Below are 27,201 nucleotides of genomic sequence, written 5' to 3' on the forward strand. Positions count from 1 at the left end.
CAGGGCAGGAAAAAGTGGCAATACAAAGAGCTTGAGGAGCACAGGGAGAGAGGAGAAGGAAAAATGAATTTTAAAATTTTCTCTCCTGCTGCATTTTTGAAATGTAGCACATACTTTTATGGTAGTAATGTTCTTGTTGCCCTGCTGGTGTAAAGAGGCAGAAGAGAAGGAAGGCATGTTGAGAAAGGCAATGCCTCTCATTAGACCAACCGATATAAGTGGAAAAAAACAGAAAAGGAAATATAGATGTACTGGTTTTCCTTATATTCAAGTCAAACAGTTTAAAAGAAACTTCCATTCTATTACAACGCTAGGTCATTTTTGTTTAGAGGATAACTAGATTGCAGCTAATATTGATATATTAATCAATTTGCAGAGGGGGAGCTTCTGGGACAGTTTCTCATTTATGCTACTGTCCCTTTTGTATCAGGCTGGGCAGATTCAATGTAATTTACACCCTTGTTTAAGTTTATTTTATATTGCTATGTTATTAGAATCAGGCTCTCTGCACTTAAACTACTTCTGAAGGTGGCTTAAATAATAGAGACACAAATGTTAAACTGATACTGCTCATTATCTCCTTTATCTTAATAGAATAAATTTTGCTCTCATTTGTATGAGTATAAACGCATGTGTAAATGTATTGACATCACAGGTACATAAGTGGAGCAGGAGATTCTGTGTTAGCATTGCTATAATTACAGTATATATGTTTGTTCATCATGTGTGCACATGTAGCTTTCACTCTTCTTGATTAGAAAAAGAAGGATGTTAGATTGACCCATTATTATCTTTAATGTTTTGTTTGTGGGTTGCATTTTCAAATTTGACCCCTTAGGAAGACAGCATGGAAAAAAATAAGTCTTTGAACTTGCGGCTAGGGTTGGTATGGTCTTAGGAAATATATTTTCCGATGTATGACTTAAATTCTTTGTCTAACTTGAACTTGTGCTGCTCGGTTGTTCACTGCAGTTGGTATTCCCAAATGCATATGCAACCCATGTGATCGGCAGTTTTTTTCAGCTATCTCCTGGGAATTGTTTTATACACCTAAGTCACCAGAAATGATTGAACTAGATCAAAGTAGGGCGAGAGTGAGGTCATCCAGTTGGATGGCTGTTGTCATGTGTCCTAATATAATTTGGTGATGCAGTGATAGACCATGTTACTGCGGCAGGATGCATCAAAAGGAAATGACATATGTTCGAAGGGTGTTCATGTCACCAGAAAAGCTTAGGCATGGCCAAGTGCATGTACATACATGAAGCTATCTGAGGAGACATCCGTGGCCATCTATAAATGACATCCTGCTGACCTGCCTATGATGGAAGACCATCATCAGCTGGGTTTCCCATTTGCTTGAGGGAATGAGCAATAACTCTTTTTTCTATTCTTCATTCAAGCTAAGGCATTTGTAAACAAGAAGCAAACTCATACCAGATGGGATCTTACTTTTCATAATGCAAAGACCAAATTGTTATTTAATCCTTCCAAACTGATTTACTATGTCAGGCATCTCTGCTGTTGCTAATGGTAGGAACTCAAGAATTTTGGGGTTTCCTCCCCTCATCCCGGAACGCAGAATGACTTATCTCCCATGTCTTATGACTTCTCTCACACCCACAAAGCTGAAGCCACAGAAGAATCAATCATATCCTGGGCATTAGAAGCCTTTCACAGAAGACATGCATGCCTTTACGTTCCTGTCCTCCTTCAAGCCATCTCTACATATAAGAAAAAAGGTGTCATTACGATCCCTTCCTTTAATTCTTCACAGATTTTTCTTTTAATGCTGTCACACCTGCACTTCTGAAATGCTTTGCTAACCTTTTTCTTTTTACCCTTAGTTTCTCAAGTGGATCTGCTGAAAACAGACAGTTGTTATTTTTCCAGGCAATATTTTCTTAAATTATGTCATATAGTCTACATTCAGATTTCTCTTTCAGAAGAAAACATTGCCTCAAACTGTACATACATGTAGGTAAGGTACCTTTGCTATATTTAGATTTTTTTTTTTTATAGCTAGGATTTACATCCTTCCATATTGTTTTTATACTGCTGTTTCTTTTTATTAGGGTTTTTTAACATATTTTTCATGCATGGTTGTGGCTTTCTCTGTAAGCCTTTAATATGTAAGGGAAGCTTTTTATACAACAAGTAAGAATTATCTAATTTCACAAAACAAAAGGAAAAAAACCCAAAGGATTAAGGTGGGGTTGAAGGCTAAAATTTGCCTATAAATGCAGGCTAGCACTTAAACAGGCACGTAGTTTTAACTATATGAATATTCCCACTGAAATCTAGGACAGGGAACTGTATTTAGAACAGTGTTTAAACACTCTTCTGACCAACTGGGGTTGTAACAAGTTTTGCGTTCAAGCATAACACGATTAACAACCATGGGGAAGAAAAAAAAAAAAAAAAAGTAGGCTAAAGAGTTATCCTGGGTTGCCTGTAGAGTGATTTTATTCCTGATGCCTTCCCTCGGTTGGACAAACCGTAGTCAAAGCATGCTAACACAGCAGAAGTGTGCCATGGAGTAGCTCGCCGGGCACCCAGGGTTTGTGGAGCAACCGTTTCTGAATGCTAGAGCAAAGGCTGATCTGCCTTTGCTTCCTGTGTGGACAAGACCTGAAGTGCTGGAAAAGAGAGGGAGAGGTTAGACCTTGGTTCTTTAGGTTTGCAGGAGAGTGCAGTCAACCTCAGTCAGGCTGCATTCTTACCTTCCTTTTCCTCCAGAATTAAATCAAAACTGACAGAGTAAGGAAAAGATTAACACATTTCGAGTTTGGGAGCAGAAAGACTGACTCATTCTTGTTTATGATGCTTGCCTGGTTTGTGATTTGGAACAAAAGAAAAGTATCCAGCTAGATTTTTCAAGCACACGCCAAGCATGAAGAGTTGCCAGGCTTCAACCTTCCTCATGACATCATCTGAAAGGCTGTGTAATTCCCTGCAGCAAAATATCCGCAGAGGTCACGGCAGCTTGCTTCAGCAGCTGAAATCCGTTTGCTGTCCTCTACACACTTGCATTTAGAGGAGGGTTTATGATAATTATCTAATTTGGGGTATGGAAAAGTTCACAGGCTATTCATAGATAAACAGTGAGGAGAGAGATTAAAACAAAGGTGTGATCTAGTGGCAAAATAAAAAGTAATCATGAGCTGACTCTAGACTGCAGACCCCAAAGTTGTCTCCTGTATCTTTTTTCCAGAAGAACTTGTGATCTCATGAAAAACTAACAAAAAATAAAGGCACCTCTTTCCTTCTTCCAATATCCCATAATCATAAGCCATCTGTCAAAAATAGCGTCTCAATGCTGCACAGATCCACCTGATCCCTGTGTGTTCAAAAATTATTTCACCACTGCTAACCTAGTTCAGTTAGTTCGTGGAGCTAGCTTGACTATTCTCACCTTGTGGAACAACAGAGTTGTTAATTTAATTCCAGTTCAAACCTTTGCCATACTGATAATGCGTATACCTGAGAAAACACATTTTAGCTTTCAGATTTCAAACCAAATGTAATACTTGGCATGTTTTCCTGAGAGGGAAAAGTTGAATCCATATATTTCCTGTCTTTTTAATTCTGTATAATTTGATTTACAGAAAGATTGCAGTAGCAGGAACTAATGCAAATTCTGTTGTCTTTTGATGAATTCAGTAAACTTCCATTTTCACAGACTTCAACTTTCAGATCTGCAGACTTCAAGCTTTAGAAAGAAACTTATGTTTTTATCAACTGGGCCTTGTCTTTTCTCTATCTTTTTAGCTTTGCAATGCCACATGATTTTAAGAAGTGCTAGTCTTACTCTGAGGTTTTAAAAACAAGTCAGAACACCAATCTTGTGGAATCACTAGTAAAGAACCACAAACTAAAGTTTGTGGAATTTTTGCCCACGGAAATTTTTTTTTCAGGAATGAAGAATTTTTTTTTCTTTGTTTCAAAGTATTCAGTTAGTTCCAATCAATGTATACTTCTCCAATCAATGTATACTTCAATCAACATTAGAAACTAATTGCAAGTTAAAAAAAAGTAAAGAGCTTGTTTTTGTCTTTCAATTATGATGTATATAGTAGACTTAAAAGGTTGAGCTCTGCCATTTTGAAGGCCTTGATGGACATTATGAACAGAAACAGTTCATTTAACTATGCCACTACACCACTTCTTTAATATGAAAAAAATGAATGAAAAAAATGAAATGAAAAAAAATCTGTTCAAGTGAATATATTTTTCCCTTCCGTACATCCATCAAGTTTAAGATAGATTTATTTAGTTAGTGAGAACTATTTCAATGTTATTTTTTTCCTGCAGTTGTAAAGATGTTGTGAGTTCTATATAACTAGGGCTTAACACAAATACCAAAGAAAAAATAGTATTCACCTAATGAAGCAGAGGTACAGCACTCACCATATTCTAACATTATGTAAAAGTAAAAAATGAAGAAGAGGATAAGTTAAATTATATTAAACTAAAAAGCTGGCTAATTAAATGCACAAAAATATAATGTATCCTTCTGATTGGCGACAAGTACATTAACTTTATGCAGCTTACTTTGAAGGATGTATTTAGCACATATTTTACATTTTAAAAACCAACAGAAAAAAGGAAGGCTTTCTAAAGGGAAAAAAAAGGACAAACGCAAACAAGAGTAACAGATAACTTAAACCAAGTTAACCTCCTTGATGATTTAATTCACAATTAAAACAAACAATTTTTTAAATCCTTGGGAATTAAATAAAATCAATTAAAGCTTTGGGTTTGTACACGCTTTTCATATGTATTGCAATGAGACCCTGGCACATGCCTGCAACACCAATAGTAGTTAATCACACCTGTTCTTACTTTGGAGCTCTCTCCTGGTAATCAAGCTTGACAGGTACCCCTGTCAACTGTATGGTTTAGCTCTGGGCCACAGCTGGATTTTACCCATAATGTTTAAGGAATGTGCAACCCTGGAGGTTTGCAAACTGTGACGTACATAAATGCTAGCCAAGTTGCTACTAGTAGTTTGAGAACCACTTTGAGGTGATACGTGGCATAAGGCTGGGAGCAGCACTGTTACCACTGCTGCTCGTACCCAGAGAGACGCCTGCCCCGCTCACCCCTATGATAACTGTCAGGCAACAGTGACCAGCCTCCTGCCCTCAGAGCAGAGCAAGGTGGCAAAATAATTTTCTCCCAGGGTCTGCAGTGACCAGTCTTATGAAGATGACCATGAACTTCAGGTTCAGAGCTGTCGGCTGGACCTCTCATGCTCCTTGCAACGAGGAAGTCCTTGCCCAGGATCTCCTCATAACTGGATGGCAGTTAAGTATCACAGAAAACAACCAATAGGCTTTTGGTTTGACCATAACTCTCACCAGTATTTACCCTTTCTCAAATATTTCTTTCTCATAGGGAACTGCCTGCAATGGCGGCATCAAGGTAAGTTTGGAGATAAGAGCATCCCCAGATTCCCTGCCCCTCTTCTGTTTCAAGCCAGCCACGGTGCTGCAGGTTGAATTGCTCTAGCAAGGAGTGCAACCTACCAGTAATAAAGTTCACCATGTGGTAGCTCTGGGGGAGACAAAGAAGCCATTTCTTTGATGCTCTAAACATGTAACCAGCAATATGGTGATGATGAGTCATTTGGCATTTCCTTTCTACTAGAAACCCACCTGTTCCAACCCTTAACTCACTGTCTGTCTTGCTGGGATTGAAACCTGAGTGAGTGAAACACAGTTCAGATCTCACAAAAGCCTTCAGTCAAGGGGCAGGTCTGATAGCTGGTCGCACAATAGAAGAAATCTGTCTGGTTTTATTTCTGGTAAAAGTCACTTTTTGAGAAATTGGATCTATAAAACTGCAGGGCATGATACAATGATAATAAATGCATAGAAGCTTTCATATTTATTAATTGCACATATTATAAGATAGAAACCAGCCAGAGTAGTTTTCTAAATTGGGATCAAGATTTTTTAAAGCAGCAGCTCTTTTAGCTGCAGATTCTCATACAAAACCCACCAGTGAGGTTTCTGAGTATCGAGAGACTGCGAACTCTATTAGTATTTGAGATAAGGTAAACAAGACCATCATGTGAAGGGCACAGCTCCTTAAAATTACTTTGTTCATATGTCCCAAGATGGGCATTAAAAACCAAAACAAAGCAAGAAGTGACACTTTCTAAAGGCTTGTCCCAAACCAGTCAATAAAAAGTGATTTCTAGAGATCATTTGCTCAGAAATATTTGCAAGTTTCCATTTAGTGATCTGAAACATGAATGATAAGTGGCAAGAAACTGCTCTTATTCCTAGCTTAGGAAGCAAAAACTCAGGTACAAAAAGTTTATGTAATTTTTTCAAAAGTTACAAAGGACTTGGAAATCATAGAATCATAGAATCATTTAGCCTGGAAAAGACCTTTAAGATCATCAAGTCCAACTGTTAACCTAGCACTGCCAAGTCCACCACTAAACCACGTCCTTAAGCGCCACATCTACACATCTTTTAAATATCTCCAAGGATGGCGACCCAACTGCAGGACCCTGCACTAAGGATTGTTGAAGCTCATACAGTTGGCCTTGGCCCATAGATCCAGCTGTACGGATCCCTCTGTAGAGCCTTCCTACCCTCCAGCAGACCAACACTTCTGCCCAGCTTGGTGTCATCTGCAAACTTATTGAGGGTGCACTTGATCCCCTCATCCAGATCGTTCACAAAGATATTAAACAGAACTGGCCCCAATCCTGAGCCCTGGGGAACACCACTTGTGACTGGCCGCCAACTGGATTTAACTCCATTCACCATCACTCTTTGGGCCCAGCCATCCAGCCAGTTTTTTACCCAGTGAAGAGCACACTTGTCCAAGCCGTGAGACGCCAGTTTCTGCAGGAGAATGCTGTGGGAAATGGTGTCAAAGGCCTTACTAAAGTCCAGGTAGACAACATCAACAGCCTTCCCCTCACCCACTAAGCAGGTCACCTTGTCATAGAAGGAGATCAGGTCAGTCAAGCAGGACCTGCCTTTCATAAACCCATGCTGACTGATCACCTTGTTGTCCTGTACGTGCTGTGTGATGGCACTCAAGATGATCTGCTCCATAAATACAGCTCTTGTCCTTAGCCTCAAGATCCTCCATCCATTTTCTAGAAACGGGAGATGTTACTGTAAATGACTGTTATTTTCCTTAGAGTGGGGGGTGACTCTCTTCCCACCCTATTTTCTTGATATTGTATCTTTAATCTTTCTTATCAAATTGCTTCTTGTGACTGTCAACAGGGCATTTAAAAAACAAAATGTGTAAAGGAAAAGCTATGCCACATGGCAGATATAAAAAGCAACAGTTCTAAGGATTTGTGCAAATATTAAAACATACCTCATACATTTAACCTGGTGTTGCTGGTGTTTTTCTGTTACACTGCCCAGTGGTATTTCATTGTTTCCTACAAAACTACAAAGCGATGCTTAAATTTTCCTTTCGCTTTTATCCCGGTAATTAAATCATGACTGACATTTAGAGATACGCAGGGTGAGACACCCCCATGCATTTTCTTTTGACGTTCCTTGAATTAGGCTCAATGCTAAAAGAAAATATTTTCCTTCACTCCTCCTCTATGTTTTTCAATGAATGTCATCCAAATGGCATTGCCGTTCAAACATTACAGTGAAATTCCTCGCATGCTGATAGTGCAGTGTGGGAATCTCTAAAATTTTCCCCCGTAGGTTCGAATTTAGCCCCTGAAGGTTCACTTGAGTTTAATTTCACTAATCACAAGGGGACAGTTATTTTTTGCTCTCACTCAGCTTCTCTTTCACATGCGGGCGGGCACACGCACACACAGCACACACACACACACGCTGCATCCCTCCCGTTCTGTTGCACTTAAGTCCAGATTAGCTCTGACCATTCCCGCACGCAAGCGGAGAGCAACACAACACCACGGTGCCTAAGACCATAGGTGGGTCGTTTGCTTCAAGCCAATTTATTCACATTTGCAATGGTAAGATTGATTTTTATCCTGCATTTCTGAGTTTATTTAACTGATTTCAGAAACTGCCACAGAGGTGGGGGCAGAGATCGTCTTCAAGGTTGCTGTCATCTGGAATTTTATGTCCTTCATTTTCTTTCACTCTGTATGCCTGTCACATCAGCTTAACTGTGAGTAGTGTACTAGCCAGTACCTCTGGCATACTGTATATTAATAGAATATTGATATAGCCCAAATACTGTTGTGGGATTCATCATTTGGTAAATCCTCTGCCGTCTGCAGTTTTACAGAGCCGTTTAATTAGCAATTTTACAACCTCCTATTCTCTCATTAAATTAATTAATAATTAAGTTCAAATATAGGCATCTTTAATGTCATAATTATATTTCAGTTTTATGGTCACCAGAGTTTAGCTCATTAGGCAAGGCAGTCATAAAGCATAGCTCTATTTAGGGGCTGAGGTGCTGATGCACAGGTAGTCTGCTTCTGCTTGGTATTTTTATCCTTCTCACTTTCTCCTCTCCCCCCCTGCCATCCCCCCCTCCTTCAGCTCCCCTCCCTCTCATTGCTCTCTGCTAGCACTGGTGTCTGTGGCAGCTGTTTCTCATTCATTTGTAAGGTTTAAAAAATCCCCTACACAAACCCTCACAGCACCACCCCCCCCCCCCCATCCCGTTACTCCCTCTGGAGCAGCTCAGCGACGCTGGCCTGTCGTGGGTCCTGCTTTCTTGCAAGCCTCAGGGACCACTGCCTTCAGCACTGGGCACCCAGCAGTGGCAAATTTTCTGTAGCATCGTATTGGTGACGTCGTACTCCTTTTTGACTGCGTGATTTACCAAGGCACGGGACTTAGTAATGGCATTTCACACAGTATGATATGTTGTGCGTTGTTTTATATGTAGTGGATTTATTTCAGTCATTATCACTGATTAAACCAGCTTAGTTGAAAAGGCAAAGCAAAACTTGTCTTTGAAATTGTTCTTATTTAATTTTGTTTGTGCTCACATAACCCAGGACAGCACTAATTATCTCTTTAGTGTAGCTCATATTTCTAATGTAATTCATATGTAAATTGTGATTTAATTCATATGGGAATGTTTGTGTTCCTTGCATATTCTCAGTAAAGAGCACAAACAGTGAATTAAAACTGTTTGGAAATGAAAACTTTATGTTGCCTTTTTTGAACTGTCTTTGATTTGTTTTGGCTTGTTGTTTCTCTAATGAATTGCAATTCAATTGGATGGTTAAAGCCAACATATTCTGTCTCCTCTCTCTGTATTTAGGCACATCGCTCACTGGCCTGCTTTTCCTTCTGAATTTGGAAGGTGGTGGGGGAGCTTTCTGCACGCTCACTACCTTTGAAAAAAAAAAAAATCATCGTATGATGACCGTTATTAATAATGAATAATTATAGTGCACATTTGTATGACTACAGAGCCTATGAGCATGGCATGGCACTATTTGTGCCACTTTGCTACTCAAACAGAAACACGAGATAGCACAGCAAGACTTTGGGAGTGTTGTTTCTGGTTCAGCATATCTGATAATGTTAGGTTAAAATTTTAAGCCCAACCCAAATTTTCTATCTAATCTAATAACCTTTACATTTTTATTGCCTTTTAAAACCATCAAACTGCTTAATGCAATATTACTGTCATCTCTAAAAACTGCTGCTGCCCACAGCAAAGTGGTCTTTTGACAGGGCAAGTCAAAACTTCTTTTTTGTACAAGTAAAGCATAGGACGGTAAAAGTTGTTCCCAGACTGCTGAATTTTCAGGACAGGTTTGCTTGCTGTATGTGGGAATAATGCTGTGGCACGTTCTAACACCAAAAGCAGAACTAAAAGTAACAGCAAATGCAACAAGATGGGTGTCACCAGGACAGCGAGCTTGAAAACATGCAAAGTTCTGGGCAGCAGGTGCAGAAGTGCTATCAGCTAGTGTAGCAGGTAGGATGAAGAGAAAGACCTGAAGGGAACAGGAAGGGTAAAAAGTTCAAATGAAAGAATAATTAAACCTGAAGAGCTGGCAAGTTACTGAATGATGATGTAAGCTACAGTTTTCTTTGCTGAAACTGCCCTACACATTTCCTAGGCAAGATTGCACTCACAACATTAGGGAGATAATAAATGTCTATTTCTCATCCTGATGGAAAAGATCTTTGCTTGGCCCACGCCAAATGAAGCCACCTGTGCTGTAAGGACTGAGGCCAGGCACAGAGTGGCTGCTTTGCCCTGGTGAACCATGACCTGACCTGCCAGTGGCCGCACAGGGATGTGTGTGCGATGCCCCCCCAGGCTTGGTGGTACCCCACTGCGTGGACATGGTCCAGGGGACTCGTGACACGATGGTCCTGGAAGCCTCTTCCCATGGACAAGTGCTGCTCAGGGGAAAAATCCTTAACTCCCTGTCACCCTCTCTGTTGCTCCTGGGTAATGCTGTGGCCAGAAGAGAGGTAGGGCTTTGAGGACTAATATTTGTGTACTAGTCCCTGCTGCCGTAATGCCGCGCTCTGGGACAGGCCGCTCGGCTCACCAGTGGGAAAGGTTTCATGTGCCAAGAAAAGAGGCAGAGGGGTCACAGCAGTGAATGGGCATGCCTGCTTAGTAACACCCCTCTGCTGACCTCCCCATCACAAAAAGTGCTCTCTATTTTACAGCAATCTTGTGTTTCATAGAATCATAGAATCCTTAAGGTTGGAAAAGGCCCTTAAGATCATCGAGTCCAACCGTTAACCTAGCACTGCCAAGTCCATCTATACCATGTCCTCGAGCACCACATCTATCCGTTCTTTAAATACCTCCAGGGATGGAGACTCAACCACTTCCCTGGGCAGCCTGTTCCAATGCTTGACCACCCTTTTGGTGAAGATGTTTTTCCTAATATCCAACCTAAACCTCCCCTGGCGCAGCTTGAGGCCATTTCCTCTCCTCCTATCACTTGTTACTAGGGAGAAGAGACCGACCCCCACCTCGCTACAGCCTCCTTTCAGGTCGTTGTAGAGAGCAATAAGGTCTCCCCTCAGCCTTCTCTTCTCCAGCCTGAACAACCCCAGCTCCCTCAGCCGCTCCTCACCAGACTTGTGCTCCAGACCCTTCACCAGCTTCGTTGCCCTTCTCTGGCCACACTCCAGCACCTCGATGTCCTTGTAGTGAGTGGCCCAAAACTGAACACAGTACTCAAGGTGGGGCCTCACCAGTGCTGAGTACAGGGGCACTGTCAGCTCCCTGGTCCTGCTGGCCACACTATTCCTGATACAAGCCAGGATGCCATTGGCCCTCTTGGCCACCTAGGCACACTGCTGGCTCATAATCAGGTGGCTGTCGGCCAACGCCCCCAGGTCCTTTTCCACCAGGCAGCTCTCCAGCCACTCCTTCCCAAGCCTGTAGCGTTGCAATTCTCAGGCTTTTGGGACCCCCTGCAAAGAGAAGCTCACCTCAGGGAAGTGCAGCGTCAGGGCGCTATTTAGGGAGGCTGAGCAGAGGGTGGACAACGTGGGCAAGAGGAACCGCTGGTGGGGTTTGGCTGTGATCACACAGCCCCCTTGCAGCTAGGTACCCTCCCAGGAGGGACACTGCCACATCTAGGGCATGCATTTGAAACACGCGTGTGCACACACACGCGCACACACACACAGACACACACTCCCTGTGACGACACGAGAGCTGTCCGAAACTATTTTCAATAATTGATTTGCTGTTTAATTGAACATCATGACTGACTAACATAGCTCATTACTTTACTCATTAGTTAATTATCGAAGAAAGTAGGACAAGTCAATAAAATGGAAGGCTGTAAATTCCAATACTAATTAGCACCATTTCCTCAGAGACGTATTTAAGGGCAGATTGGCTACCCGAATGTCCCCGGACCTTGTAGATGAAGGGAAAGGGTAGACTTACCATAAATCTAGATTACCGGCAAGCAAGGCTCGTCAGCAGTAAGTAGTCAGCGACACAGGTGCTGAGCTACTGCCAGGCACCCTGTTTGAACTGGAATATTGGAACACAAGCAGCACAGAAATTCCTATTTTTAAAAAAAAGGGGGGGGGGGGGGAAGGTAAGGGGGGTGAGGGGGGGAGCAATCACTCACCAGAGAGAATCCATATTTAAAATAAATTATGCAAACTGAACTACTTCTGCAGAGCACTTTTGCTTTTCCTAAGCTCTCTCCTTTCCAGTCTTCCTCACATATACACACTTCACTCACTCACTCTTTTTTGCAAGCCAAATCCTAGAGAAAACATCGGGGTGTCTCTTCTGGAGTGGGCATATTTTTAATGCATGGACTCTAATTTATATCTCTTATTTTGTGTTAAAAAAAAGATCGAGTAATCCAGTAACAGCATTTATATTCACCTGTTATTTTAAATTAAAGATAATGCAAAAAATAATAGCAATAATTCTGAAATACCATCAGAGGAAGAATTTAAAGGGGCCAGCAGAGCTTTAATTGAACCAAAAAGTGATTTAAAACAAATAAAGACAGTCTCAAAGAAGACTGGGAGAAAAGGAGGCAAGGGAATTGTATATATGTGTGTGCATGTTTGTATTCATGATGTATGTTTTATATATACATGAGCTTATATATACACGTATATATATATACTTCAATAAATAAGTGTATGTGTGTATGTATATAAAAATATATATGCAGACACATACCTACATCCACATTATACATACCTACTGAAATATGCCTATATAGGGTTCTTGTTGCTCAGTAGGAGAAAATCAGCAAATTCCTCGAGTTCTGCAGTTTAAAAGCCCCCAGGTCTTACTGGCTGCCTTTTAAAAATCAACACAAGAGGACTCAGACTATGAAAAGGTTCTGTTGATATACTGGTACACTGTTGAACAGTTTGTCTAAATCAATTATAAACAACTTTCCATCACTAAGATCAGGACAGATATGCTTTTTGAATTCCTTTTATTTGGAGGCACATCTTGTGTGTCTTCCTCTCAACAAATATCCACCTTTAAAAAACTAATTTCCAGTTAGGTGAATGAAAATGGACATCAAAAGTATTACCTGAGCTCAACTTAAGCAAAGAAATCACCCTAAGAATAGCTCTCAGTCTGGAGCTTTAAATATTTAGCAATTCTATAAATATATGAATGGATTAATAAAAAAAATGCTAACAAATGTCTGTTACTTGACTTACTATATTTTGTGTCTGCAGTTCTGATTTTTAAGCCACAAGCTGTGATTTATTTTCAAGAGTTTTAAAAAAGTACCTTGACAAAGTGTTCTAAAGATTGCATGGATTTTTTTAATCAGCAGTTTTGAGAATCTGGCCTCTGGTGCTAATAAAGCAAGACTGAAATTTAGGGCAGAAGGGGGAAATGTGGTTGTTTTGCTTAATAGAAAGTTCCTGGTGAAATAATGCAAGGAAAATTCTCTAATGATTTTAGTGAAACTTAGAAAAAGTTATATTTTATTATCTATGTTTGGGAGGAGATATTTGTTTGGGATGTTCTTTTCACATTAGCGAAAGAATGAAAAAATACCCATCATGTAAAACTGACCTGGGACAGAACAGAGAGGAAAAGATTTCCCCAATCAGATGTTCATTCAGCGTAGGCTAAGGCACAAGGTCTATACAGCATACACAAGCACTGCATACTTGCTAGCAGTTGGAATTAGAACATTCAGAAAAGCAGGAGATGTGCTCTCTGTCTTACTTCCAGATAGTGCCAAGCACTCTTTGATGCTGAGATTTTTTTTTTTAATGGTTCTGGTTAGGTCATGCTGGATGCCTAGCTGTGCTTGAATGTCTTGGCTACAGGGCCTAGGGAAGAGCTCCCAAACTGAGCAGCCAGCATGCTCAGCCTACAAGGGCTCAATGCATGTGCTTGGTATGGAAATGGGGAGAAGGCTGGGAGATGACCCAACCTCAAACTTCAAGTCATGCTTTAGAGCCACAAATGGCTCTAAAACGTACACTGAAGTTTAACATATGCGATGCTTACGTTTTACACTGCCATTTGTCACACATAATGTAATGTACGTACATAATGTAAGGTAATTCTCATTTACATTTTTAACTTCTTGTCTGTATCTGTTATCCAGCACTCCAAAATTGGAGGCAGAAGTTGATTACTGAATGCAATACCTAGAGTACTCTGTGCCAGCGGATGTAAAACATGCAGACTGGAAGTGCTCTGGTGAATTTGCAGTGGTCCTCTTTTCAAGATGGGGCCCCCAGGCCCCTGCAGCCTTTAATCAGCTGTAACTGGAGTGAAGCTGTCAGCTCCTGCTTGTATTCTGTCAGCTTCGGTACCACTTAGAGCATCCCTGACAAACGCACAGTGCACATTTAACCATCAATCTGTGAGCAAGCTTTTGATTTTGGAAGAAACTTTCTAAGGTTCCACTTTCTACAGGGGAAAACTTGTAAATTATTAGGGAGGAAAATGGAGAAAAACATCCTTCAGTCACACTCTTTTGTTTTATGGAGAAACCCAGCTGTTATTTTTCCTTTAGCAGGATGATGGATTAGCTCAGTCCAAGGTGAAATCCCAGGCAGTGCAAGACAGAGCAAAGGCTATTGTATGATGGTGACACCTCTCCTCCTCCGTCAGCCAAACTGTGCTAGCCGTATCATAGAATTACAGCAGCCTGCTATTTTTAGTAGTATTGTCATATAAATTATTCACACTGAAATATTTGTTCGGCTCTGGTGTGTTCATAAGTTTCCTATTAAGAATTCAAATTTAAAGATCTTTTCCAGCTGCACAAACTTCCCTAAATACCCTTCCCCCACTCACCTACTTCTGGTGCTACTTCAACAACATACAGGTGTAAGTGTGACTGCCTGGGACAAGCGACTTCGATCGAAGCTGTTCCTATATTTTTTAAATACGAAATGCATTTTAAAATAATGCAACCCTCCATCCACACCCAAGGATTCTTTCTTACGTGTAAATTATTTGAAGACTTTTTCCTTATCCATTTCCTTCCTGATGCATGGCAATTTTTTCTTTTTTTATAGGTAGCTTATGGGCTAAGCCTATTATTTGCTAATTAAAGGTCTTTCCTCCTCCCCTTGGGAGTTTAAAAAATTCTAATATTATTTCTTCACAGAGCTCACTCCTACAATATCTCTGCTGTAAACGCAGCTGAATCTTACCTAATGGTGACAAAAATAAGGCTGTGCCACATCCGAGCAGACTGGAAGGGTACAAGGGGAGGAAGGCACAGACACAGCTTCTTTGCAAGTCAAAGCAGTCCGTAGCATTCAGTTTCCCCACAGTCCCCAGGGTAATGTCATTGCAAGAGGGAAATTATTGTAACATTACAATACTGAGCTCCAATAACCATGCTGATCCCTGGGGACTCAGCCATTTGCCATCCCACAACACGGAAAATTCCCTGAATAGGCTCCTTCCCTAACCCTGTTAAAAACACAGTTTTCCCAAGGAGAGGACAGAAACTTCCTTGAGGTTGCTCTAAAAGTTAGAGTCCTCAGAAGATGGTATTTGGAGGCCTTCTATGCCATTTCTGTAAAACGGGAACGAAAACACTTCTGGTCTCCTAAAGGCATCACATGAAGATTATGGCAATCTCATCCAAACAGAAATTAGGAAATTAATTCTAAATTAATTAGAAATTAAATTAAGCATTGGAGTAATTAATATTTATGTGGCACCAATATGTAACTATTTATTACTACTAGTATTACTGTTGTTGGTGTCACTTTTACTATTTCAATTTTTTTTTTTTATTACTGTAGCACTTAGAAGCCCCCACCACAGATGAGACTGCTGTTGCACCAGCCAAACAGAACAAATCACACTCCCTTCTCCAAAGGTTTAAGGAGCAATGACCATACTTATGGAAGCAGTTCTGGTCTTGCCAATGCAGGGAGTTGCCTAGTGAAATCTGGAAGATTATTTAAAGGAAAAAAGTATTAATTCATATTGCTTTCAGTGGGAGTTAGGTGCCTAATATGCATTAAAATCCAGGCACGGGTTAGGCAATTGCAACTAGTGACAAAGAGTGTTTACTGGCAGACTCAGTCAACTGAAGTGCAAGGCACAGCTTTAGGCAAAAAAAGCAGCGATAAACTTTTGCAGATTTTAATGCGGGAAAGTTTCCAGTCACACTTAAAAAGAGAAAAAGTTTCACACAAAGCCAGGCCTACCCATCTTGCAGAAGTCCAAGGAACAAGCAGGGTGCCAAAAAGAGTCAAAGTGAAACCACCCATCTCCATTACACATTAAGAAAGAGGCAGACAAGTGAGGAAAGAAATAAGTATTTGTGCATATATTTGGAAAAGCCTTCTTTCCTGCAAATCAAATCTTTCATCAAATTCTCACTGCCTCTCCCAGTCAATTACCTTCTTCAATTAACCAATAAGTCAATTTGTTCCTTCCCCATCAGAAAAATCCCCCTCTCAGCAAAAAATGCATCACTTCACTATCAGATCAATTCACCCTTCCTTCTCACTGCTCAATCAATATACTCCTCCTCTGCATCTGCTAAACAACAAACAGGTCAGTGGAAAGAAACCTGCCTAGGAAGCTTCTCTCCTTTTATTTGGCGTACTACGTATGTACAGGTGGCTCGCCAGGCACTTCCTGAGCACGCAAGCGTGGCAAACGCTTGAAACAATACTGTAGAGATTTGGATTTTAAGACAACAGAAAGATCTGAACTGAGCTTTTATTTCCAATAACATTGCAGCTGTTTGGATAACCAGTGGATTTAAATGTTAAACCAGCAGCACATGCAAAATTTCACTACATAAAAACAAACAGAAAATTGAGGATGCAATGACAGACCGCACCATTTTTAGACAATATACAGCTTGTACAAACCATTCTATTTCACCGAACTATTCTGACTTATCTGATTTAGTTTGATAAAAGTAACAAGAAGTGCCCATGCACAAAGCTCTAGACATCCTTAGATTGCAAATGGAGACAGCTATGCAAAAAGAAAAAAATTGTATTCAAATAAAGAATGACTGTAAACCAGGGACTTTTCATTTGACTTCACCAGAAATCACCAATAATGTTCAGTACATTCAAGATGTCTTTGCAAATCAAAAACGTAAATGAAATATGGTATTACAAATGCACAAGCTTAGCCGAGAGGTTGCCCCTTCTGTACAAAACACACAGATACAAACCCAGAGACCTCTTCAGCACGGGCAGGCATCCAACCCTGGGTGAAATACAATTACCATATAACTAGACAAAGTGGCAATGCTTAGCAGATTAGGGCACGAAGTGAAAAATCTGAGAAGCTTAGATTATATAAAGTAACGCAATTAACCAAACTGGTTAGGATGCTGATATCGGTACTCACAGCAAAGAAAGGGAAAGGAGCTCACTTCCACCAGAAACCTTAGGCAAACTATAATAAGCACTCCATCTGGTGATTAGGAAATAAATTTTCTGAGACTGTATTTTGGGGCATTTCTCCACCATTTAGAAGCGTAAAGACTTAAAATATGAACTACTAAAAGCCATGGGTCTTCACTTAATTTTTTTAAAAAGTTCTGCTGAGTGTTTTTTCACTTTGGGTTTGGGTTTTTTTTTTTGTTGTTGTTGTTTGTTTGTTTTTGGTTTGGTTTGGTTTTGGGGGTTTTTTTGTTTGTTTGTTTGTTTGTTTTCCCCACTTCAATTGTTTGCTCTCCATAGCAGTGAGACTGGATATGGAGTACATTTTTTACTTCCAGCTGTTTATCAAACCAAAAGTGAAAGCTACGCCTTTTTCTCTGTGATCTCTTAAGACTTGTGAATATTTTCATAACTAGAGCACTATTTGAATATTTACAAATAAAAATCCATGGAATATTAATGAGTTCTCCATTCTCATTCGCTAGCCTGTTTCTTAATCTCTTTTGCCATTAACTGATAATCTCAACATAGTAGTCCAATTCAGTCTTGGGAAAAAAGTTTTGGCTGAATACTTTATTTAGGGAAGAATGCAAATTTGGGCCAAGCCAAACTATTCATAAACTTGTGCTGAATTTTGTTAATAGGTCACCTGAAACTAAAAAGAAAGAAATTCACAAACGTCAGACTGCCCCTTTTCCCCTCATTTCAAAACCATGTTTCCAGTTATTGTCTCAAACCGATTCTTTTCGGTTCCAGGGAGAACCAGGTCTCAGTTTAACCCACTTAAACACTTTCTGAGCAACTGCAACTTTAGGCACCCAAATCTCCCTAAAAACACCCAGGGAGCTGTAGTCTCCTTTGGGAGCCCAGCTGGTTTTGAGTGCCTTGCAGCTGGGCACATCACTTGCGTCAAAGAGCTCCCGGCATAAGGGCTCCTCCCTGCAAGGATGCTGTATCCTAGTTTGGGCACTGACGGCACCGTTGCAATGAGGTGGGACATCGCACAGTACCTCCAATTTAACTCTCCACAGGATAAAAGAGCCGGAGGTCGGGGTTGTAAAAGATGCTACAAGACGTACAAACATTAGAAGCCTTTTCAAGTGAAAAGCTACAATAAGATACAGCTTCTTGGAGATAAAAATGTCTTCACTTTTGAGACAGCTTAAGTCTATATGTATAACATATACATATGTATTTTGCATAATACATTTCATACTGTGAACACATACACATGTATTGCTGATCACTTCTGATACGGCTGCTTTTAAGACCATCCCACAGAAGCTGAGACTTTGGCAATGTCAGCACTGCAGTTCAGTTTACCACTGATTTTATAGGCACAGCAAACAGACACATTTTGAAGACTGAAAACTGAGGCAGCTGACAGTGCGATCTCTCCAGCCTGACCTTCCATAATAGAGACATGCGTTTATTTTGGATCACAGCTGATTATATGTGCCTTAAGACTCCAGCATAGGGAAGTAATCTCTCCTTACTCTGTTGAGCTGCCCTAGGCTGGATAAACACAGTTTTCACAGTGTTACCCCATGGCCATAAGAACTGCATGGCGGGGAGGGAGGGGAAAACTAATCTGTGTGCAAGATTACGGAGGGGAGAGATTGCAGGACACAGACTGTGCCTACCACGCTCTTTGTGATCATCACTCGACAGGTCTCCCTTAACCTGGGAGGACAGAGAAAAAAAAGACAGGATATGAGATCTTTTTTTTGGTCAAGAAATTTACTTCACCATTGTGTGGTAACAGGGAACAATACCCATACATCACTTGACCAGAAAGACATTTTCACGCTGTTGCCCTTGAAATCTTTATTTCTGTTAACACAGGGTTTATGGCTTCGCTCCCCTTCCCCTCCAACCCTTTCCTTTCAGCTCCCAGTAGCAGGGAAGGGGACGGGGCAGCCCGCTCCTGGCCCGGGGAGGAGGTGGCAGAAGGCTGGCCTTATTTACCTTAGCCATTTCCCCGTGTAATCTGGGTAATCGTGTGGCTAATCGGCGATGCGGAGGAGCCCCCCATGCTGCAATTCACAATGCCAACCCATTCATATTTCATACAATAGGGTATTTAAGTCATCCCATGCCTCGCCAAGGCGATTGCGCTCCCTTTGTTCTGATGTTTTGGGCAGGGGTCTCCTGCCTTACCCCCTCTTTCACACCGGCATATGTCCTAGCTCTTGCCTGCTGCAGCTGGACAAGGGCTGTTGTTTTTGTTTTGTTCTTTGAAACCAATGAATCGATTACAGCGGTGTGAAATGTGGGTTAAAACAGTCCCTGCGTGTATGCATACATTAGCCATTTGCTACATTACAACTTCACAGCAAGGTGACTGAGGAGGCAACAGTGTTCGTGCTCACTCATTTTGAATGGGCAATCTGTTGAGCACAAAAGAAAATAATAAATAAAAGACTGACTGCATGTATTGTTTTAAAAATGGCTTGCCATGCTATATCAAAGTGAAATAAAAGTGCCTCTACTCCAATGTACTGCAACCATAAAGAAAGATCAAAACCTGGTCTGTAACAGAAAATTACAGGGTTCACATGTATGGATATTGAATATTAAATTCAGACCACATTCCTGCAATAAAGATTGCTATTGCATATTCACCTTTACTTGCTGCCCCCTCACATTCAGGATGTACTGAACTCAGCAGCCTTACAGAAGTGATAGGATCTGATCTCATCTTTGTACAAACCAAAGGCAAAAAGCCCACAGTAAACACCTGCAGTTCAGGATTTACCCCTTATAGAGTGTGTTCTGTGGATCAGAATTGGCACGGAGGTATTATTGCCTTCATCTGCTAGGCTAGACCATCAGCTCCCTTCCAACCCTGGCTGGCAACAACAAAAAAGTCAATTCACTTCAAAAACTCTTTTGCAGCTTGTACGAAACAGGTCTTGTGGTTTCATTTCTCTCCCAAGGTGTAAAGAAATGACACATCGCAGCAACTCCGTCAAAATTAATATTACAAGCTAAGGTTAAGGTCTGGAACAGAAATGCTTTTTTTATTTTTAAGAATAATCCTAACTGCATTATAATGTAATTCAGATAATTAAAAAGATGTGTCTGATGACAAGCTAGAAAGTGTCATTCATTCCTGGTTCAAGTTCATACTACTCCACGGCCTACCACTGGTACTGAAACACGTCACTCGTGACTTTTCTCTTAGAAATGCCTGAGCCGTGTTCTTTGGCTTGAATTCAGCATTTGGAAGTTCACATCTGTGCTCTGTATTACAATAAATTTTCATTTTTACTTCTAAAATTGGGGATAAAAAAGTTTTGAGCCTCAGTCTTGAAAGCCAATTTTCCACAGAAAGCTAAGCTTTCTATGAAGAGTTAATTAATTAGCACACGTGCAATATTTTACAGACTTATAAATAGTACTGTATTGTATAAAGTATGCAAAAGGGAAAATTTGTACAGCATACTCACCTAGCTATTTAAGTGTTTAAAGCTAGAAACCAGGAAATTCGAAATCTTGAGGGGAGCAGAGGGCACAATACAGATGTATTTAAAATTTCGTTTTGATGATCAAAGAAGTTACAATAGCTTGTTTCAAAATCCAGCTTTTCAATGTCAATATTTTGAAGCCTCTACTTTTCCCCCCCCCCCCCCCCCCCATGTTTTTACTTCTCAAAATCACAGAATAACAAAAACAAACAAAGCTTCTCAAGACTAATCTTTCAGGGCAGACTCTGGCACTCTTGTGTGCAGCAGGAAAATATCTATCCATACATCTCCCACTGAAGTAAAGCAGATTTTGTTGAAATTGCTATCAGTAGAATTTATACTACTTGACAATGATCCTAATACAGCTAAATTTGTAAATGGTTACCTCCCCCAGCACCCAAACAGCGGGACACAGCTACAGCAATATAAATGTGCTAATCCCAGCACGATGTATTCCCACATCTCCCTGCATCAAATCATTCTAAAGGGTTTTCAATATACAAGTTAATTAGCTACAATGAAGCGCAGAGTAACTTCTAATGAAGGCCGGAGCTTAAAATACCAAAGTGGGCTGTTGTACCCTTTCCCCCAGAATATTGACATATTCTTTTGAAATGGGTTACAGATATAGTTCAAGTGTAATTTAACAATAGATAGAGGGCACATAATGACTAGGACTGGTTTGATTATATGGTAAACACACTGGCCATTTTTAAATATGCATATTCAACAACATCTACAAGAACACCATTTCTGTATTAGCACCTCAAAATGCTACTACCATACAGTATCTACCTGTAAATATATATATATACACACACACTTGTAATGCTGAGCAAGAAGATGACACCATTTTGTTACTGAATGTATGACATTATATTCTAACTACATACTGAATTTCTCATTTCTTAAAACAACCAGTGCAAGGGAAAGCAGTTATGTACATTCTACTCAAAAAAATCAAATCTCTTTAAAACTAACTGCACAAAGTTAAAATGACACAAACAATCAATGTCTGCAACATACACCTTGCAAAGAGAAAATAAAAAACAACATAGGAGAGTAAAATTAATTACCTAAGAAATATCTGCTACTTTCAGGAAACACAGGGTTGCCACAGTTGCATGTTTCAGATTTAACTAAGAAATGAAAAGTCCTAATTAATTAAATTAAGGTCCTGATCCTGACTGGATGTGGAAGTCAATGAAACTTTACCCATGTGAACCTCATTGCTGGAGTGGGACTGAACACTCCCTTTTGCTGTCTATCAAGGATGAAGCTCATCTTGTAATCCCACCACTTCATTAGCACCTTCCCAGCACATTATCTTTGCCCTAATCCTCCTGTCACTTTAGGGATTCAGGGTCATTAGAGCACTTGAAGGGTCGATGTTATTGTCGTGGAGGTGTGAATTGATCACTAAGATGACAACTGGTAACAAGTGTACTTTATTAGTCTGCTACTTTGCCTCTTAATTGCTACTGATTAGCCTGTCTGTTAGCAAGGAAATTTGGATCACTCCTACCATTGCCAAAGATTACACTGCTTTTTAATAGGACCATCTAACAACTTCCCCCCCCACACCCTGCAATGAGCCCATTTAGACATAGTGTATTCACCCAACTCAATGGAACTATTTGTGTGAGTAAAATCAACAAGGTAGGGCCCTTTAACCCTCCCATTACATTTTGTTTAGCTTTTGACTGATAGGAGAATTTCTCCATTAAAAAAATCAAATATTTGATTGCTTCTTTTCCTTCCTAAAGGCATGAATAGGATCATCTTCTTTCCAAAAATCCCATTTTATACGTGGCTGTGCTTACTATTTGAATGGATTTCCCAAAGGATATCCTGGCTCTCCAAATATCACATTGCATTTAAACTACACATTAAGACAAACCAACAAAAAAAATTAAACTTGTGCGTCTTGCCAGAGTTCACATGCTTCAAGTCTTAATTGCTGTTGACCACAAGAATTGAATGTTGAGTCATACAGGGCACATCTGCCAGCAGCAAAAAAGTACACTTAGTATTTAGTTTTACAGGACTCCCTGCTTAAAGAGGGGGGAGGGGAAGAAAAGGAAAAAAAAGTAGAAAAAAGCTTTTCAAACTAGATAGCTAGGATAGTAGAAAAATCTTAGCGCAGCATAAATGTACTATTGTATTTGCTTGACAGTGACAATCCTTGCATTGCTGGTGTTTTTGTTTCATACCAGGTTAAACATATCTATAAGGGATCATGCTTAGCAGCAAGATAATATGAATGCAAAGCTCTGTAAGCTGTCTGTTCACTTTTATCAACATTGATTCAAAAATAGCAAGGACAACAAAAAGAAAACAACTCCCACATCTCCTGTTCGTACGCCAAAATCCACATAAAAATCAGTCTTTGGATTACACTCCCTTCCAAAACCAAGTTCTAAACCTAAATCAGCAAAAATTAAGAACTTTAACAAACACCTAATCTTGAATTGTGCACTGGAGACACTATAATATGAATCTAGCTGCTCAGGATGAATATTTGACCTTCCTGGAGTCGTCTGAAGTGTCAGGGTTATTTTACAGGATCAGTATTTCACATCCTAATTTTCAAGGATGACACATTTCCCATGAAGAAAAGCTGCTGCATAAAATTCAATGATTGGCTCTTTGAATTTAACTCTGGTCAAAAGAAAACTTCAAACAGCTTGTGCAATAATCTGATCCCTCCCTTCCTCTTTTAACCGTGCCTATGTAGAACTTTTGCACAGGCATTTTGTTTGCTTATTAAAAAAAGCTTGAAGATTATGAGAACCTTTAATGATTTTTTTAATTTGATTTCACTAGATAAAAATAGAAAATACCTATGGTATTAATTGTCCAAGAGTATGACTGCTTTTTATAGACAGTTGTACATGCATAGTCCTGTTCAAGAAAAACAAAGGTTCTTTCACTTTACCTCCACAGGTTAATACAAAGCACATCTGCTCCTGCCTAGAGTGTTGTCTGGTCTTCTGGTCCCACTGTCTTCTGCAAAAAAAGATCTTGCTCAGTATTTGGATGGAAGTCTCTGTAGACCCTATTTGAATCTGTAGCTACTTTAACTTCACTGGTTTGGGTTTTTAAATATTTTAATTTAAGTAAGGCAAGGCCCATGTGTGGTCAATGTAATTTCAGTCTGAGTGACTCACCTCAGTTTTGATTAACCAGTACCTAAACAGCTTGGCTTACCTGAAACAAATTGGCCTGTGTGGAAATAATACCCATACCGACTACAAGAGGTATTGGGTTGATGGGCAAGATAGAGCTGGTATCCCAAGTACTCGTTACTACCAGCAGTTGTAGCTGGAGGTGGGGAGATGTGTGCAATACCTTTGTGGGCCCAGACTGAGCAGTGCCATACCAACTGGGAGAACATATCTGGGAAGTAAATGGGAGCAAGTGAGCACTATCGGGGTCACTTCTGAAACAAATGTCTATGCTTGCTTTACACAGCGTGCTCTAACAAACGTAGCCTTAGGAAATAACCATTACCTGGCCGTATTTCTGGAAACAACCATAGCTGGACATTCATGTTAGAAGATGGGTACTAAGAAACAGAAGACACTGTAAAGGCATTGAGACAAACTGGTGCAGCAAGATGTGGTTGAAGAGGTTTCATTACCATTGCCACTCTGATGATTCAAAATTTGGTTCCCACAGAATATAATTGCCTTCCTGCAACAGAAAACTAGTGAGCAGCCCTTCCTGGAAGGAGACTGGCTGACTAACCATAATCTACTCACTATGATTTAGGTAAATCATAAGGTCAGGTAGATTTTTGGTTTAAAAAAAAAAAAAAAAGATTCTGGGTAAATGATCCCTGCTTGTCTGGACAGCCTTTCCAATGATTTGAGATCTTCCTATTTTACATTAGAAAACATGGACTCTCCTGTTGTACAGCCTTTAAGTTTTAGTAGAACTAAGCGTCAGACAGCAATTTCTGTGGTCAAGCCACATCATACTGTTGAGCTGTGTGCTCCAGGACTACTCACAGATCAGAAGGGTACTGTCTTCTTGTCCAAGTTTTCACTCCATTGAAATCTAAGAAGTACAAGATCATCTATCTTGCAAAAACTAAAAAAATTCACAGGAAAAACTTCCAGGAAATTCCTATCAAAGAAGGTAGCCCTTACGTGAGACGGAAAACAGTAGCTCAGAAGAAAGGATGCTGAGCACCTTGGGGAGGGGGATCTTAGTATACTGCAGTGGCTAACTGCACTAACTCGATGGCACAGACAGGACAATATCCTGGAAAAGCAAATAGGTCATATTACCTCTACATCTGGTAATGAGAAAACTACTACTGAAATAGACTGATGTCCATACTTAAGGGATAGGTCAACTAATTTGAAAATTTTAAGAGTCACAAAATTAAAGGACTGAAAAATATGTCAAAAAATGGGGGAAGACTGTAAATTTTTCCTGGAGGAAAAGATCTAGTATCAAAAAGGAAACTAGGACCTCCTGGCTAAAAGCTGGGAATAGTCGTACTTTGAGCTGAAGAAGGGCCTATATTTTTCAGCACAGAAGGGGGTACATATCTGTGCAATGACTGGACAGAGACTGTTCAATAACAGATCCATCCTCACAAGCAGAGCTGAATGGTTTTCTCAGAGACTTGCTCTTTTCAAGCAGAGCATCAGCAGATAATAAGGCACGAGAGTCAGCTCAAGGGTCCCTGTCGCAGAGGCCATATCTGATGACAGCAGTGATCAGTTCTAGACTTAGCATCTCTGTAGGAAGTATCCCTGACCCTACTGATTTTCTCCCACTGCCTGAATAATTCCAGAGTTTCTTCCCTCCCACAGCCTTGGCTTCCCAGCCCATTGCTCTGGTGTATAACACCCAGGCACAATGCAGCTACTATGCACTCAAGGTCCCCCCACAAACAGCCCTAGTAAACTAGCCTAAGGATGCCACAGCACATGATCACAAAGAAATGAAGGTCATATTTTCCTAAAAAATATGCTGATACAATGCATTGGTGTTAGCAGGACTTCCAGTTCAAGAGATGATAGCTGTTTGGATAGGCAAAGCTCATGAAGTTCTGGTCAGATTGATAGCTTAGCTCAGAACTCTGGCATTTGGATTAAAGCAGTATAGAAATGAATCTTATATTTGACATTTAAAACACTTTCAAAGGGAACCTTTTCCACTGCCTGTAGTTTCTTAAATCATAGCAGAAAGAACTGCCATGGCAGAACGGTGTGAGAAATTACTCTCCAACTGCTTCTCTGTTTTCCCACATTATGACTGAAGACATTAGCCCCTGAATCATTTTACATCCTGGCATTATGTGCAACAACACTGTGTGTAATAAACAGACGATGCAACAGAGAGAAAATTTGAAAATTCATTTCTTCTTTCTTTTGGACAACATCTAGAATATAAATGTGGTTTGTGGCAGCGCCAGCTGAAAGAAAAGAAAGGGCTGCTTTTGGAGGGCTAGCATGACTGAAAACTTTGGATTTATGCAGTCTGACTCCCATTTCCTGCACAACCTTGGCAAAGTCACTTATTCTAATGTTTTCAGAAATGGATGCTACTTCCTCAGGCTTTCATTCTACTTCTCATCTCCCGAGTATCTGACTCTTTTGCATGTACAACCAATAGCAAAAGTAACTCTCTGAATGGACTTTATGGAGTCTCTGGATCTTGATCCTTTCAGGGCTTCAGAGCTGTTTGATGTAACATATATATGGCATGATTTGGTAGCTTGTTCCAGGGCTTCCCCACAAAACTTTGGGTTGTATAGAAAGCCTTTATGGTCTGCCACAGTTTTGAAAGCCCATTTTGAGACAGCTACGTTATCCAGATGAAGTCAGTGGGAGAAAGAGTAATTCTGAAGTATCAGATCTTTTTCCAAATTAATTTCATCCCATGCACATTAAACGATGCATTTAACAATGGAAGAACACAAAACTGAAAAGTGGGTGTTTCATCTCCCCTTATCTCTCAGCTTTTAAATGGTGGGGTTAGCTATTCAGGAATGGTGTGAAGCAGAAGGAATAAGGAGACAACCACTAAAAAGACCTTCATACTTGGAGGGACTGAAGTAATATGCTTTATACATATGCTCTATATATAAAGTGCTTTGGACATTTGCAAGCAACTTGCATTGATATAGAAGAAACATCCTCTCAAATCCAGATATTCATGTTAAATTAGTAATTGCAATCTTACTCTGCTGCAGTGTTAAATAAATAGTACATACTTTATGACTGAAAGAAACAATCCAGCAAGGAAGGACTACACCTGACTATAAATATGAACAGACCAAAGCCTTGCTATCTGTCAAATTAGTTATTGTTGGACATTCAGATACACTATGTACTTCCTCTTTATCTTCACCAGTCTTTCCCCTGCTCGAGTTCAGACTGGGGTGGACTATC

Source organism: Platalea leucorodia, assembly GCF_965183815.1.
Source record: "Platalea leucorodia genome assembly, chromosome: 1".
In the NCBI taxonomy this organism is placed as follows: domain Eukaryota; kingdom Metazoa; phylum Chordata; class Aves; order Pelecaniformes; family Threskiornithidae; genus Platalea; species Platalea leucorodia.